General features: G+C 41.9%; 1 protein-coding gene across 5 annotated transcripts in view; it reads right to left on the bottom strand.

Moving 5' to 3' along the window:
• The window catches only part of HIPK3 (homeodomain interacting protein kinase 3), an 87,386-nt gene extending 77,724 nt beyond the window's left edge, over positions 1-9,662 (bottom strand). Inside the window, exon 1 of one of the 5 annotated variants that reach the window (XM_040638926.1) lies at positions 9,179-9,662. The gene's annotated coding sequence lies outside the window, so the exon portion shown is untranslated. Of the gene's footprint in view, positions 1-8,390; positions 8,685-9,178 lie in introns of those variants that run through there. The other 4 variants (XM_040638928.1, XM_040638929.1, XM_040638930.1 and 1 more) reach the window with 4 other exon arrangements.
• Positions 9,663-17,080: the final 7,418 nt, after the last annotated feature.

Below are 17,080 nucleotides of genomic sequence, written 5' to 3'. Positions count from 1 at the left end.
TAGATGCTCAAGTACACATTTAAGAAGTTTGGATGAGGGGCGCCTGGGTGGCTCAGTCATTAAGCATCTGCCTTCGGCTCAGGCGTGACCCCGGCGTTATAAGATCGAGCCCCACATCAGGCTCCTCTGCTGGGAGCCTCCTTCTTCCTCTCCCACTCCCCCTGCTTGTGTTCCCTCTCTCGCTGGCTGTCTCTCTGTCAAATAAATAAATAAAATCTTAAAAAAAAAAAAAAGTTTGGAAGAAATAAAGAGGAAGACAGGTCCAAAGATTGGAGGAGGCACAATTAAAAGATGGCTGCTTAAGATGATCTCAGGTATCTGATCATTTTTAAAGGCTGAAGAAAAATGGCCCACAAAAGTGTCGGACAGGCTCAAGATTCTGAAAAACACATTTCAGGATGAAATCCACAGTAGAGAATAGGAAATAATCTTGGAGGGAAGATGTTTCAGTCCTTGACAGAGTAGTGAAAACACAAAGCGTGTACTGGTATAAGTTACATTCAGAGGCAGAGGGTTGGAAATCTGGAGGAAGTTCATACCTATTGACTTCTACACGGGAAACAGACTCATCTGCTAGAATTAAAGAAGTGAGGGATATAGTAGGGATTTGAGAAGTAAAGTGTGTATATGACACCTTCTCAAGTGCTTGGGCAGGTATCTGTGAAGCCGCTTAGTAAAGGCACTATACTTTGACTAAAGGATATAGGTAGAGCATAGCATGCCTATATTTGATTACTTTTATGATAATCATGTATTTGATTCCCCAATGTCTATTAGACATTTTATATCCATGAAAACCTTTAAGACATGGTCTCTGACCCAAACAGTTCATATACTATTTTATATTTTGAAATGTAAAAATTTCCCAAAATGTAATATTAGATTACCTACTAACAGGTTATAAATTGATGTATTTCATTTTCTTCCAATCAGATTAGCAAGAAACAATTTCAATATACCTTCAGATGTGAGATACTTAAGAGAGATTTTAGAAGTTACAGAGTAGCCACTAGAAATACTTTCAGAAATGCCACACTAGGAGGTCTTAGGGCAACTCACAAGGCAAACATCCCAATTGTTTTCTACTCAAAAGTACTGGCAAAACCAATTATATTATAATCCCTAACACCCTAAGTAAGTTTCCACACAGAATTCACTTTTAAATACACACGTATAATAAATATCAAAATGTCACCAAATTGTCAAATTTCATTAAGAATGTGTCATAAGTAATTATAATGGGGCAATATAATTCTTGCCCTTTGCATGACCAGGCGTCAAGGAGCCCAAATTAAACGTACTTCTGATTTACATAAATTAAGTACACAAATAATATCCCTTCTGTATAGTGGTTTCAGCTAGCAATTTCAATCTTCTTAAAAGTACCTTAAAATGGAATTCTATCTATACCCTGTTTTCACCTTCTATTTTCTTTCTACCAGTTGGCACAGGAATGAGGTTTGGAGAGCAACACATTCCAAATTTAGAAGGTAATAATATAGTTAGAAAAGGCAAACCTATTAGAATTTTCTCAAGCAATGCAAGAATTGTGCATGTCCAAAAGGAAAAACCATGAGAATAAGAGAACTAGATTAACCATACTTAAGAAATAGGAGCTTCCACTTGATTTAAATTAACATACAACATGTCTCTATAAAAATGAGACTATGAAACTGGTTAGACTTGATGGAAAGCCTGTAACAGAAATTAAACTCATAGACTGTTTTCATATTTTTTTAAAGATTAATTTATTTATTTTACAGAGAGCATGAGTACAAGCAGAGGTAGGGACAGGAAGAGGGAAAGAAATCCTCAAGGAGACTCCCTACTGAGCACAGAGCCCAAAACGGGGCTCTATCCCAGGACCCTGAGATCATGACTTGAGCTAAAACCAAGAGTTGGCCAAATAATCAACTGAGCCACCCAAGCGCCCCCAATTTTTTTCATATTTTTAAATGACTTTTTTGGCTTTAAACATTACAAGGAGTAACAAGTATTAATACACAACTTTCAGAAGCCGAACCATTCCTGATATTTTAAACATTATTTATTTCAATAAACAGTTTTTTAAAAACTTGAACATGCTATATATAAATCACTATTTTTCTCAGGCAGTGTTTTCCAGCTCACATACGCATGCACACGTATAAAAGAAAATTTACAGTACTTGGCCAATTTCAGCTACTACTTGCTCAAAGCAAGAACCATGTCTTACTCTCTTCATAGCAGAGTACTTTGCACTTAGTGGACACCCAAATATATACCAGGTAAAAGAGTTTCCACACACATATTTTATCACTGTTTTACCTGACGTAATAAAATTTCATTTAACTGTGGTGAGAGTCTGTGATCCAGCCACAAAAAATATTTAAAGAAGAGTAACCAGATTAAAATCCTAATATTTTTGAAGTCAATACTATTCTTATCTAACTTTAAACACAAAACTACCATTAATATGCTGCAGAGATACTTGTACTGTCTCCACTGAAACTGATTACAAGTTGGCCCAAAACATGTTTTGAGAATGTAGTGAAGCGTAACATCGTAGCTATAGGCTATATAGCTCATAACCTGCAATTTTCATTGTGGTTTTATGTCACTTACCCTACTTAATCTCAATATAAGTTGTCATAAATTACATATTTAAAATCCTCTGAAGTATTAATTTAAATTTTACTTTAGAAGAAATATCTCTAGAAAGGCAGGTTCAATTTTCAATATGTTATCACTCTATCTAACTTATTAACTATTTAAGACTATACATTACATATCTAAAGTCGTATAGTTTACCAAACCTACAAGACTCTCATTGTATTATTAAACAGGTAACACACAGTCAAAATATACACAAATGATATCTTTAGGTGTTTAACCGCTTTATAGGGTATGAAATATTTTCTAAGCAAGTTATTTTCTACAAATGTTTCAAAGTTAAAAAACTGTAAGATATTTTAATTTATGAATAATATGCAACAAAAGCAGGGGGAAGCTGAAGAATTTGAAGTTAATAAACATTTTTTGTAAGTCACATGCTTTTTTTTTTTAATTTCTAAAATGGAATACAGATCTTCCTCAACTTAAATGGGGTTACAACCCAATAAACCCATCATAAGTTAAAAATACCAAATAGAAAACGCATTTAATATACCTAACCTACCGGACATCATAGTTTAGCCTTGTCCACCTTAAACCCACTCAAAACACATTAGTCTACAGTTGGGCAAAGTCATCTAACACAAAGCCTATTTTATAATAAAGTGGTAAATATCTCATGTGATGTATTCAATAGTGTACTGAAAGTGAAAAAAGGAATGGCTGTGTGGGTGGGTACAGAATGGTTTTAAGTAGATCATTATTGACCCTCATGATCAGGTGGCTGACTGGAACTGTGGCTTGCTGCTTCCACCCAGCATCAAAGGAAGAGTATCAGACCCCACACTGCTAACCTGGGAAAAGATCAAAATTCAAAATTCCAAGTACTGAATGTGTGTGACTTTCACACTATGGTAAAGTCAAGAAATCCTAAGTCAAACCATGGTAAATAGGGGATCATCTGTAATTGGCTAGTCAAATGCAGCCAAGTTTTACAGTTTCTATCAAATTTTATAAAGGCAATGTTCTTGGTAAGCCATATGTAATCAAATGTAATTTATAATACATGGCTCCAAAATTCTAAAGGGGGGAGGAAATGACTCATTCTGTTCATCTAATTATTACAATATCAAATCTAAACAATTTTTTTTCCAATTAGAAAAGATGCTCCAGCATTAACAATATGCAAAATAAAACAATTTATCTGGCAGCCTCTGGCAATCCTTTATTTTCAATGAGACCAAGAATCCGTCTTTCACAATTTAGATCCTAACCTAAAGGATAAAGTACAGCTCAAAAGAACAATGTACTTGATTACGCTTTTCTAAATCTCCACTTCTTTTAGGTGTAATCTTTTTATTAAAGAAAAAAAAAGGCAAAACAGCAAAGAAAACGCAACATGAAAAGCCTACCTGGAAATCTAATTTTTAAAAGGAGATGTTAATCTCAGAAATTAAAATTGGACTGAGTGACAGATAACAGAGAAATTGGGTTTTAATTCAGTTTGAAAAACCTACATTCATTTATTATGCACCTTAGTTTTAAGTATCTCTAAAAACTAAAAAAAAAAAGTTATTCTATAAATGAAGCTCATTTTAATAGCAATAATATGTTCTATGCTCTTCACACTTCTGATTTCAAATTAGGCATTTAACGTAAGATTTTTGTAATTGTACAGAAAGTTTATCTTCCCTAAATTTACATTAAGGAAAAGTAGTTTAGATTGAAGAAACAAAAGGCACAAAAAGGAAGGTGGTAGTGGTTTTAAAAACTGGTCAGGGATGATACACAGATATTAACTTCACAACTCTGACCTTTTAACAGGTGTTACAGTGTATTCTTAATCTTTCCCCCAAGCTACCACGTATTTCACTGATTTTATAACTAAGTGAACTCTGGTCTCTAGCAACTCGAACATTTAAGTCAAAACAGATTTCTAAGTTTCCCAGATTGAATTAAATCAACCTCTTCCCCCAACTTAAGAAGCCCAGCTTCCTCTACCTTACCTGTCCACTAGCTTCCCTCCCGCTCAGTCTTACCCAGCAAGGAAAAATTCTCACTTTCTTAGAAAATTAAAGAAATTGTTTGGGTCAAAGTTACAAAATACATTTAACGTAAAACATAATGTCCTTGGCTTGTTTCAGTTCAAAGACTTCCTTCCAAGTTATGACTTGGCCATAACTACTAAATACAAAAGATAAATCAGTTTAATGACTTAACTGTCCCCAAATCACAAATGCCATCCCTAAAAATACAGTTATTTCCAATACTCAACCAGTTGTTTTTTTTTTTAATTTCCACACAAGTCCTAAGATTGGAGGCTCTAGGTCCCCAGCATAACAGTGTGCATCTCAGAATTCAGACAATATGTAGCTTTTGTGTAATAGCATCTGGCCCAAGTATCAACTGAGAGCAGAATGCTCTGCCAAATAGGTCAAGGTCTAATTTAACGGACATTTAGGTAAAATGAATAACATACATCTTCCAAATATCTATTCTAGCATGGTCCTAACGGTGATTAAGATAAGGTCCAAAGGAACAGCTATGACAAAACTACAGAAGCAACACACAAATATTAAGTTGTTTCTCCCCAAATCACTCCTAATCCAACCAAAAGAAGTGGACTGTATTTTGTTAGGTCAGCCACATAAGTGCTTTGGCTACCTGGAAAACTTACACTGATTCAAAACTTCAATTCCTGGGACACCTGGGTGGCTCAGTCATTTAAGTGTCGGCTCACGTCATGATCCCAGGATCCTGGGATCAGAGTCCCGCATCAGGCTCCTTGCTTAGCGGGGAGCCTGTTCTCCCTCTGCCTCTCACCTCAGCTTGTTCTCTCTAATACATAAATAAAATCTAGAGGCGCCTGGGTGGCGCAGTCGTTAAGCGTCTGCCTTTGGCTCAGGGCGTTATCCCAGCGTTCTGGGATCGAGCCCCACATCAGGCTCCTCTGCTGGGAGCCTGCTTCTTCCTCTCCCACTCCCCCTGCTTGTGTTCCCTCTCTCGCTGGCTGTCTCTGTCAAATAAATAAAATAAAAATCTTAAAAAAATCTAAAAAAATAAAAACAAAACAACAACAAACTTCGACTCCAAATATATATCCCTATTCAACTTATGTTAAGTGAGTGTTTAAAGATACAAGTTATTTTTTAAGCAGCTGGATCCAGAACCAGTAAAGACATTCAAAACAATTCCTTTAGACTTACATTTGTATCATACAGAAAGGGTTCCCATAACAAAGCTTTCAGAAAGTTGGAGGGCGGGGAGGGAGGGACACCTTTAAAGAAGTAATAAAATAGGGGCGCCTGGGTGGCACAGCGGTTGAGTGTCTGCCTTCGGCTCAGGGCATGATCCCGGCGTTATGGGATCGAGCCCCACATCAGGCTCTTCCGCTATGAGCCTGCTTCGTCCTCTCCCACTCCCCCTGCTTGTGTTCCCTCTCTCACTGGCTGTCTCTATCTCTGTTGAATAAATAAATAAAATCTTTAAAAAAAAAAAAAAAAGAAGTAATAAAATAGACTGGTAGATTCCTCCATTTTAACAAAATTCTAGTAGTTTGTCTCAGAAGTAAACCTTGCAAGATAAACATACCACACTGGAAGTCTCAACCTCAGACATTAGAAAATTAGGACAGCTGCAAACCCAGAAATTTTACATGAACTTTTTTTTTTTTTTAGCAGCAACAGTATAATCATATAGCAAGTTATTTTGCGTCCTCTAATAGTTAAGAGGCAAGAATTACTGAAGGAGTATTTTAAATACAGAGAACTTCAAAGTTCCTTAGATCTAAATATCGCCATGACATCTTTATCTCCAAACTCAAACATAAATGGAATGCAATGGAAACTACATTACTTAGGCCTTTTAATTAACTACCAATAACACAATTCTAATCTACCATATCACCACCTTTGGTGAACTACTGCAGAAAGAACATAGAAAACTAAGTCACCAGAATACGTCATTGTAACACTCCAATGGAAAATAACATGCAACCAAGTATTCCATTCAATGGATGTGAAACAGATTTAGGAAAGAGTATTTCAGCATTCTGAAATCCACATTTTCTCTTTCCTACCTATAAATGCCTTCAGTGTTCATGTATCAAATATTTAAAACAAAAGCTCAATCAGAAAGTTCATTTGATGGCTGTTGCTATTTTAAGTTGCAAGAAAAAAAAAAGCTTTCAATATCTTACAATAAACAAATATTTATGTGACCTGCCATACTAGCTACAGCAGCCTACCTCTGTAATTTGCACCTTATTTTATGATACTCTATGACGGAACATCCAAAAAATTAAAACAGTATGATCTGAAGCTTCTTTTCAAGCATGTTTACAAGAAGAATTATCTCATAAAAACCATCTACTTTTATGTGACTCTAAAACTGCATGCCCAGAAGCCAATGACTGGTTTATAAGCAAGATAATGAGTAGTTCAATGGAAAAGGTATTATGACAATAAACGAAGACTGGCTCACCATGTTATGATCTGCTTGCCTAATATGTGTTTAGCTACTGTAGTCAGCAATGTCCAAATATAAATTTGAAACATTTAATGACTGGTTCTGTTCTAGATTTCAAGCTCATCTTACCTTTTTAAAACATAGTTTTAATCTAAGGCTCTCCACAAAAAAATTCTTTTTTAGAAAATATATTCCCTCGAGTAGAGAAAAATTTCAGGAACAAATTGTTATTCAATTTTACGGTAAGTACAAAAAAAACTCCACAGTGAAATGTGCAAAATCTCAACTATTTCAACACATTTCTATCTTAACACAAATTAAAATCAAGTAAGTTTCAAAAGTAAAAGAAAAATAAGCCTCAAACAGGTTGAGCACTATATTTTATAAATAAAGAGTTGTCCACACTTTATGAATGGACCCATATATATACCAAGAAAACCTTAATTTAAAAGTACTCTATCTGGTTGGTTACATTTCAATTACTGTTAAGTGGCATGCAGGCATAAGGCAGCCAATAAAACTATAAAAACTTTTTTTTAAAAAAAGGCCGGTTTTATTTTGTTGACTAAGTTTACTAAGTTTAATACTAAGTTTAATCATGACCTATCAAACCTTATCATAGCTCACTGTATAAAATTAGCACTGTACTTGCAAACATAAGCAGAATCTAGACTTATCAAACATATGGTGAGGCTTGCCCAGCTTCTAAAAAATTAAATGAGAAAGCAGGATTAAAATGTTTTAACTGGGTAACAAACAAAGCCCACCGATCCTGCTCAAAAGTTTTCAACAAAAATTTGATCTAAAAGGGCACCTCTTAAAAATTTTAAGGCACCAAGAAATTAAAACTTTGAAATAATCTTAAATGGTGTGAATTTAAGCGATTCCACGCCAGAAGCTACAACTAACAAGCAAATACCTAGAAGGGGGAGGGGGGCGGGGGGAATTCAGCTGATCTCCAAACTACTACAAGGTACACATAAACTAAGCACAAGCACAGGCCGGTTTACCAGCTAACTTTCCCGGCCCAGGCCCAGGGAGACACAAAGTTGACGATAGAATCAACCATGAGCTTTCCCTGTAAACCGGACGATAATCTGAAAAACTTCACTGCTGCTAATAGAAGCGCCTTATAATTAGAAGCAGCGACCTGACAGGTGGAAAAATAAATTCTAACAGGGCAGCAAGAGGTTGTGAAAACACAGTTTCAAGGACTGAACGTGTTATGACTACTCTGTAACAGGTCCAAGGTAATTTACGCACACACCCTTTAGCGCAATTCCTCAAGCCTAGATAAGATTGGGAAACAGGCTTCGCAGAGAGCCACATACCATTTTAAAACAGCCGTCTCCCTCCCGACAGGAAAACAGACATTCCCATCCGAAGTCTTTCCGAGAGTTCTCCACGAAGGGAAGCGGGCGGCCGCCACCGTAACGAGAGAAGCCGGCAACAGCCCCGTCGCGCGGCCGCCACGCCTTCCTCCGGCCGCGGCAGGGGACGCGGAGCGGCGGGTCACATTTCTCCTCCCCAACAATCACACGCACTCACGTCTCCAGAGTTGACACCCTCTAAACCTGCCGCTCGGCGACGCTGGTGACTGGGCCACAAAGCCAGGGACGCAGCCATGGGCTGGGGCGCTCAAGTTGCGTGCGTGCGTGTGTTTGTGTTTGTTCCCCTTAATGAAAGACAAGAGGTCTCCGTAGTTACGGCCTAGGGTTGCGGTGGGGAAAGAGGCCCCCTGTGGGACTAAACAAAACTTCGGTTGCTGGGAAGAGCCGTTGCGCAACCCTGGCAGGGGAAGGCCGGGGCCGCCCAGCCCGGCCCCAGCGCCGCTTCCCGGAGGCTGCGCCACCGCTCGCACCAACCACGCGCGGCCCCCGCGTCCCGCGGCCTTCGGCCCCGAGCGGCCCCCGGACCCGCCACCCCGCGGGAAGCCGCGCGGAAACGCCGGAGCACCGGAGCGCAGGGGATCGGCAGGGGATGTAGGACGCGCGACGGGTGCGGGCCGCTCCGGAGGGGTTGGGCCCGGCCGGGGTCCGGCTGAGGGGCCCGGAGGCCCAGCGAACGAAGCTAGTCCCCCCACCCTGAGGCGGGGGCGCCCCTCGCCCTCCTCCCTTACCTTCCTAGAGGCCTGAGCTCTCCCCTCTTCGGGCGGCCGCAGCCCTGAGCATGTCCGGAGTGGGGTGCGGGGCCGTGCCGGGGACAGGGAGCCAGGCGCTTCAGCAGGCGGCACCACCCAGCCCGGGCTCAGCCCCTCTCCGCGGCCGCTGCCATCTTGTCCGGGCGGCTGAGAGGAAACGGCGAAACACCCTCCCCCGACCGCTGCTGCTGCTGCTCTCGCTGCTCTGGCTGCTGAGCGCCGGGCCCGTCTCCCTCATCTTCCTTCCCGGGGATTTGGGGTGGGGGCAGCAGGGCTGGGGCGAGGGGTGGCGAGAGGCCGGCCGGCCGGCCTCCGACTGCTGGGGCCTACGGGCGGCGCAGGGTGCGGGGCCCGCGGCGGCTGGGGCCCATTCCTGACGCCCCTGCCGCGAGAGGAGAAGAAGGAGACAGCCAAGAGAGGCGGCGACGCCGGGGCCCAGGGCTCGGTCTCCTCAGGCTGCCGCGCTGCCGGCAGTCGTCACGGAGGCAGCTGCCGCCGGCCGCCCGAGTCTCGGGCCCCTCCTCCGCGCCCGCCGGCCTCGGCCGCCGCCTCCGCAGCGCCACCGCCCGCCGGGCCGCGCTGCGCGCCGAGCCCGGGCGGCCCCGCTCGCCTCGGGCCGAGGCGCCTCCGCGAAGCCCCTCCCCGGGGCCCGCCCGCAGCCGCGCCCTTGTAGCTCCGAGCCCGCCTGGCGGCCGGCGTGGACCCGACCCGGAGCTCCCTCCCGCCGGCCCGCCCGCAGAAGCAGCATCCGTCAGCGCCCCCTCTGCTGTTCTGAACCTCACTCGAGGCCCACTCTGACAAAAATACACATTTAAAAAAAGATCCTAACCCCCCAAAGAAAGGATTAAAATGAGGAAGCAGGATTTTACAGGCCTTTCGAGATGCCGTAATCACAATTTCCCCTTCCACCCCTTAGGATCTGTTTCTTGGCAGCTTGTTGTTTTTTTTAAGGGTCCAAAAATAAGGAAAGGGGAAATGCTTGGTCAAGTGAACAGTCCCTGTCTAAAATAGGTCCTTCCCGCTCCCCATCCCAAAGAGAAGCGAACTGTAAAATCGGGTTGAAGAACGGGGGAAAGGCCTTCTTGCACGTTTTCCAAGAGCACCTCCAAGGTCCCAAACCCCATAATTGTGAAGTATGCCCACCTCTGCGTTGGTAACTCTCCATCGAGTTAGTTCCACTCCCAGAGACTAGTTACCTCTCTCCTGGAGACTAGGAAATCAACAGAATGGCCCATCTCAACGTAATCATAGAACTATAGAATTTTAGAGATGAAAGAAACTAAGAGATCCTTGGTCCAAACTCTTAAGCTAGGACAGGGCTTCAAAGAAGCTTCTGTGACCTGCCCAAGATTATACAGCAAAGCCCTGGTCCACATGCCCTGTCCCCTTCTTTTCCCTAAGAAACAACTGACCTTCTAGTATCTATCATTCAGAGTTAAAATTTTTTAATACTTATTTCCTTTTGTTCTTAATCAATGTTTAATTGGGGGGAGAACTGAACACCTTTCTCTAAGGATGTGTCCTTTGTTTCTTTCATCATCTTTACTGGGAGGTTTGACTCTACCACGTTCTGTATTTATCCCCAGACATTTTCTCGTGCAGTAACTGGGGCAGGGCAAAGGGAGTGGCAAATTGCTGCATATTTAATACTACACATTTATTCCCTGCCGCTTTTCAAATGCAGAGGAGTAATTCTGAGAATTCGTTTTAAAAAGAGAAGAGGATAATACGCCCGTGAAGCAGTTGGAAGTATTTTCGAATGACAGTTGTTTTCTTTAAGTTAGGGAGGATAATCAGTGGAAAAGGCTTCCAAAATAGAAAACAAAACAATGTCTCAGAGAGATAGCAGCATATTAGCCATTCCTTTTTACTTAGTATTTAGTTACTTTTCATTTATTTATTTAAAAAAAAGCAATAGTTAAAAGAACCAAAAAAGGATAAAAACACTATTCACAGGAGAAAGTTACAATAATAATAATAATAATAATAAAATCTTAGTGAAACAGGGGAACTATTCCACTAGAACTTCAAACTTCCAGAATTTTTGTGAAATATTTCTCTGAATCACTTCTTTTTTTTTTAAGTATTTTTTTTAAAGATTTTATTTATTTATTTGACAGAGAGATAGACAGCCAGCGAGAAGGAACACAAGCAGGGGGAGTGGGAGAGGAAGAAGCAGGCTCATGGCAGAGGAGCCTGATGTGGGGCTCGATCCCATAACGCCGGGATCACGCCCTGAGCCGAAGGCAGACGCCTAACTGCTGTGCCACCCAGGTGCCCGTCTCTGAATCACTTCTAATAGGAGCTTCCATTCTCCCTATTTTGTGGCATTACTACATTTATGGAAAAGCTGAAAAGGAGGAGGATTTGTTTTCCTTTCTATCCCTGACATTGGTATTCATTGCACTGTAAGTTCCAGGAGGGGATTCTGTCTTTTTTTTTTTTTTTTTTTGGTAAACAATTGGATTGCCGGTGCTTACAGTGCCTGATTTATAGTAAATGTTGCTAAATTAAGTCAATAAACACTATTATTTCAAGTCCTCCTCCGCTCTATACCTATTGTCTCTTAGCTTAATCTCTTTACTTCCAATCTCTTACCTCTCCAATCCATTCAGAACACCAACATCCAGATAGCTTTTAAAAGCCCCTGACTTAGCCATTTTATGAAGTTTGTAAGAAGAAAAATGGAAAACTTCCAGCGTTCTTTTTAAAAATGCAGACTACTAAATTGTATATGAAAAAGTTAATTGTGTGTAAAAAGATGATAACCAAAAAACTCAATAATCTCTTCATTCAGGGAGCGCCTGGGTGGTTCGGTTGGCTAACCTTCTGCCTTCAGCTCAGGTCATGATCCCAGGGTCCTGGGATGGAGCCCTGCCTCTGGGTCCCTGCTCAGTGGGGAGCCTGCTTCTCCCCTTCCCTCTCCCTCTGCCCCCCCCCCACTGTGCTCTCTCTGTCTCTCAAATGAATAAAATCTTTCAAAAAGAATCTTCTCATTCAGAATTACCACTTAAATACTGTGTACCAGACACTGGGCTGTAATCTGAGGATACAAGGAAAAGGGAAACAACTTGTGAGTTTATACTCTCTCTAGAAAGTTGGTTATTATACAGATAACTAATTATAATATTAATGAGCATTATAAAAAAGCACAGCCTGCAATGAGAGGGTAGACTCTACTCAAATGAGAGGCGGAGAAGCCATAACAAACTTCGTTCATTTCTCACTCTCCAGGACTCAGCTAAGTCCTTAACTTCCTCAGAAAGAACCTCCTGATTTCTCTAAGCCACATCCCCATATACCCTTCATGGGTAGCGTTTTTCTCAGTTTTCATTTCCTCAGTTGTTTATTTTCTGTTTGTTCTACCCCTACCACCAATCTGAAAAGTCTGCAAAAGTAGCAAGCCCATCTTTCTTTTTTTTTTTTTTTTTTAAGATTTTATGTATTTATTTGACAGAGAGAGACAGCCAGCGAGAGAGGGAACACAAGCAGGGGGAGTGGGAGAGGAAGAAGCAGGCTCCCAGGAGAGGAGCCTGACGTGGGGCTCGATCCTGGGATTCCGGGATCAGGCCCTGAGCCGAAGGCAGACGCCTAACGACTGCGCCACCCAGGCGCCCCGCAAGCCCATCTTTCTGTACATCATTGTATGCCCAACTCCAAGACAGCAAGGCAGACAAGTTACATTCGGGGCCCAGTGGAAAATGAAAAGGTGGGGTGCCTTGTTCAAAATCATGAAGGATTTCAAGATGGTAACAGCAGAGGATCGAGCCCATCACGGGGGCCCTTGAAGCACGGGACTGTGCGCAACTACATAGGTCGAATGAATGAACAAAAGCTGAGGTCTGAAAAGATGTGTGCAAAGTAGCCCAAGCAGAGAACACTTAAGACAAAAGACATATGCAAAAGCCATGTAGAAAAGGGCAAGAGAGAACAGAAATTTTGAGAAACTGGAAGACAGTTTTGAGTCAGAGTGAGAGGACAAATCCAAGCAGATGAAGGTAGAGGAAGAAGCAAAGTCCAGGTTGGGATTTACGACCTTATTCTACCTGCAACGGAAGCTATTGAAGGATTTAAGGAGGGACGCGATATGATCAAAAAAGCCATTGGCTTTGGGTATGGGAACTATCTATTTTTCTTCTTTGTACTTTTCTGTATTGTTTAAGTGTTCCCTCCAATAATTTCCAATTTCATTCAGAGTAAAAGCTAAAAACCTGATAACAGACCTAAAATGGTAAGATTTTGCATAGAACTGGTCCACAAGGAACACACCTCCTACTTTTTGTGACCCTACTGTATACTCTTCCTCAAAGACTTCAGTCATTCTTCCTCCTCAGGTCCTTGCCCAAATGTTACCTTCTCAATGACAACTTCCTCAGTGATAACCACCCATACATACACACAAACGCCCTGGGTTTTGTTTTGTTTTTTAAGTTTATTTACTTATTTACTAATTTATTTGTTAATTAGTAACCTCTACATCCAACGTGGGGCTCAAATTCATGACCCCAACATCAGGAGTCACATGCTCTTCTGACTGAGCCAGCCAGGTGCCCCAGACTCCCTGTTTTTATTTTTATCCTTAGGACTTACCACCATCAAAGGTACTACGGTATAGATTTTCCGTCCCTCCTCATCACCTCCCTGCAAAGGTAAGCTCCCTGGCAGCAGAATTTTTGGTCTGTTTTGTTGGTTGCTCTATCCCCAGAGGGTAGGTCACTTCCTGGCATACAAAGGAACTCAATAAATACCTTGAACAACTCCAGGGTTAGGAATGCAGACCCCCTACTCCCGCAGTCAAAAATCTGCATGTAGGGGCGCCTGGGTAGCGCAGTCATTAGGCGGCTGTCTTCCGCTCAGGGCGTGATCACGGCATTCTGGGATCGAGTCCCACATCGGGCTCTTCTGCTGGGAGCCTGCTTCTTCCTCTCCCACTCCCCCTGCTTGTGTTCCCTCTCTCGCTGGCTGTCTCTCTGTCACATAAATAAATAAAATCTTTAAAAAAAAAAATTTGCATGTAACTTTTAACTCCCCGAACTCCTAACTACTAATAGCCTACTGTTGACCAGAAGCCTTACTGAGAACATACTCGATGAATACACATGTTGTATGTTATACATATTACGTAGTGTATTCTTACAAGAAAGTAAGCCAGAAAAAAGAAAATGTTAAGAAAATCACAGGGGCGCCTGGCTGGCTCAGTTGAGAGCATATGACTCTTGATTTCAAGGTCATGAGTTTGAGCCCCACGTTGGGGATAGAGATTACTTCTTTAAAAATAATTAATTTGAAGAACAAGAAAATCACAAGAAAGAGCTATACATTAACAGTACTATATTTATTGAGAAAAATCCACATATAAGTGGAACTGTGCAGGTCAAACCCATGTTGTTCGAGACGAACTTGTATTTGTACAATGAAAGAATGGATTTTCCGTGTTAGCAGTATAAAACTCCATAAATGCATATGCTGCAGTCACAATGGCGTAATTTCACCCAGACATGAAATCTAAGACCTCTCTCTCTCTCTTCGGTCTTTCCCCAACCCCCAAACCCCAAAATTACTCCTGCCAAAGGAAGCCAGTTCTCCTTGCACTTACCTTGTGTTCATCATTGCCCTCGTGCCCCACCGTACCACATCTACGGGTCAGTAGAGAGAAGGGTCCTTCCACAGCCTTAGCGACCGTGCGATGCTGGTACTTCTCCAAAGCAAAACCTTGCAATTTGTCACAGAGCCTGGAGCATCAACGCGCACTCTCCTTCCTCAAGTTAGGGGTTCATTATTGTTTTTTTCCTCCAGACCCTAGGTATCCTTTCCCACCACTGGGGGTTTGGGAGGGTGTGAGGAGGACCTAGTCAGCCAGAAAGAGCTCCCTAACTACAAGTCTGAGGCAGGAGAGGTCGGGAGGGGGCTTCTGCCTTTTAGTCCCTCCCAAAAGTCCTGGCCTCCTTATGCAAATAATTTACCTCCTGCTAGAGATCAGTTTTGTATACCTGGGCCTCAGGGAGGGGCAGCTGGAATGGAAAACACGTTCAGGAGTGTCTCCTACCTACATTTGCATAGCTGAGAGGCCCACTCAAGTAACTCCTTGCAGCCCAAAGATCCATTTCTCTTCCTTGAAAAAAGGTAACTGTTCCACTAAATTCAAACAGATGGGGGCATCGGGGTGGCTCAGTCGGTTAAGCATCTGACTTCCGCTCAGGTCCTGATCTCAGAGTCCTGGGATGGAGTCCTGAGTTGAGTTCCCTGCCGAGCCGGGAGTCTGCTTGTCCTTCTTTCTCCCTTTTCCCCTTCTCCGACCCCGCTCGTGATCTTTCTCTCTCTTTTTCTCTCTCTCTAATAAATAAATAAAATATTTTTAAAAAATAAAAATAGGGAGGGGCGCCTGGGTGGCTCAGTCGTTAAGCGTCTGCCTTCGGCTCAGGGCGTGATCCCGGTGTTCTGGGATCGAGCCCCACATCAGGCTCCTCCGCTATGAGCCTGCTTCTTCCTCTCCCACTCCCCCTGCTGTGTTCCCTCTCTCGCTGGCTGTCTCTCTCTGTCAAATAAATAAATAAAATCTTTTAAATAAATAAATAAATAAATAAATAAATAAAATAAAAAATAAAAATAGGGGCACCCAGATGGCTCAGTCCGTTAAGCTTCTGACTCTTGATTTCGTCTCAGGTCATGATCTCACAGTCCTGGGATCAAGCCCCAAGTTGGGCTGCGCACTCTTCAAGGGGTCTGCTTGAGGATTCTCTCTCTCTCTCTCTGCCCCTCCTCTTGCTCACGCACTCTCTATTTCTCGCTCTCTCTCTCAAATAAATAGATAAATCCTAAAAAAACACACAGTTTTTAAAATAAATAAATAATAATTCAAACAGATAAAAATAATCTTTTCTTAAACTGGAAGTTCACAAATCTTATCTGAATCTGAGTTCAGTATTACAGTCAGCAGAAAGCAAAAATCTCATGTAGTAAAATTTATCCTTGAAAATTATCCAAATTGCTCATAAAGTACAGTGTACATTGTTTTATGTATATAACCTTGTGCAAATAATATGTCCTTCTAAATGGTCTCTTCCTGGTAATTAGTCATAAAGTCAATTTTTCACCTGTTCTGCCTCTGAGAGCACTTCAGAAATTTTATGAAGATGATAACTTGTTCACTTTACCAGTTTCATCCTCTTCTTAAGATGGAATCTACCAATTACTCCCTTTGTTTAAGTTTTTCTAAAGCTTTCAGTTAAATCCTTAATTTCTTCCTCCAAGATGGTAAAAACACTGACACACCCACTCACATGCAACCTAAACGATAGCTCCATGGTTGGAGAATCCTTATAATCCTTGGCACATTATTTCCATAGGTTTTGCCAAAATGTAAGGCTCTCTTTCAGGTCTGATTGAATTCATTGCCCACAGGCACCAGCTCATGGAGTGAAAAGGCCTGTCAGCACCCACACTGTTTACCTTGTTCTCTCTCTCCAGAGCTTCTGAATTTCATCCCTGGAAGTTAAATGTACTTTAATGCAATATAATGGACTAGCATAGGTTTTATATTAGAAAAAAAAAATGTTTGGGGCGCCTGGGTGGCTCAGTCGTTAAGCGTCTGCCTTTGGCTCAGGGCGTGATCCCAGAGTCCTGGGATCGAGCCCCACATCGGGCTCCTCCGCTGGGAGCCTGCTTCTTCCTCTCCCACTCTCCCTGCTTGTGTTCCCTCTCTCGCTCTCTGTCTCTCTCTCTGTCAAATAAATAAATAAAATCTTTAAAATAAAAAAAAGGAAAAAAATGTTTAAACCAAGGAACTGCAAAACGGATGAATAAATCCTACACCTTATTTTCTTCTTTTTTTTCTTAACTTTTTTTAATTGAAGTGTAGTTGATACACAATATTAGTTTCAG

This window comes from Ursus maritimus, unplaced genomic scaffold (assembly GCF_017311325.1).
Source record: "Ursus maritimus isolate PB19 unplaced genomic scaffold, ASM1731132v1 scaffold_23, whole genome shotgun sequence".
NCBI classification, from domain to species: Eukaryota; Metazoa; Chordata; class Mammalia; order Carnivora; family Ursidae; genus Ursus; species Ursus maritimus.
This window is presented reverse-complemented; position numbering and strand designations above follow the sequence as displayed.